The sequence below is a fragment of the Galeopterus variegatus genome, unplaced genomic scaffold (assembly GCF_000696425.1).
Source record: "Galeopterus variegatus unplaced genomic scaffold, G_variegatus-3.0.2 Scaffold10628, whole genome shotgun sequence".
Taxonomy (NCBI): Eukaryota; Metazoa; Chordata; class Mammalia; order Dermoptera; family Cynocephalidae; genus Galeopterus; species Galeopterus variegatus.
The window spans coordinates 18,268-19,097 of record NW_007736739.1 but is presented as its reverse complement, the minus strand read 5'-3'; positions in this window follow the sequence as shown (position 1 = coordinate 19,097).

Genomic DNA, 830 nt, shown 5'->3' with positions numbered 1-830 from the left:
TTGCTGCCGTTCGGATGAAATCACGTCACAGGCAGCCCACGACGGGACCAGGGTTCGGCAGGTGGAGGGAACATGGCGGTGGCGGTGGCCTGGTCCGGGCCTGCCCGACATCCTCTGTACGGATTCCTAACGTTCATGGCAACCCCTCCCTGCGACCGTCCCACTTCACAGATGAGCAAATGGAGGTGCACAGCGACAAGCAACGTGTCCCAAGCCACGCAGCCAGGGGGACGAAGGACCGCAGGATTCCAGCCCGGGCTGTTGACAGCAGGGACCGAGGCCACACCAAGGAAAGGACGGTACTGAACGCTTCTGTCTCTGTTAGAAAATGAGAAAGTCGGGGAGCAGTAAGAAAAACAAGACAAACCAAAACACCAGTCATCCTCCCACCCACGATTAGCATTTCTGTGCATGCCCTAGCAGGGTTTATTTTTACATATATACAAACATACAATGTTTATAAGGTTTTAAAAATGAAAACATAAATCGTACTCTAAGTTGTAACCTGCATATTTATACGATGCCAAATTATGGACCTTTGGCTTGTTGACAAAAACATTTACTTGGAATAATATATGGGAGTACATCGGAAAGCATTCTTCTGTCATCCTTTGGTTTTCCTGTTTAAGAACGACTTCTCCTGGGTCTTTTTGAGAGTATGTGAACATTAGCATGTCACCTCCCTTCTCTGTCTCACTCAGTAAGTCCCTTTCGTTTCTGTTCTTTGCCAAATCCCATTTCCTCTCATTTGTGAAGGAGCATTGTTTTGGCTGCATTCGGTTGATTTCTGTTCCTTCTACCTTCAATTTTAGTGCCTGAAAGTGACCTCC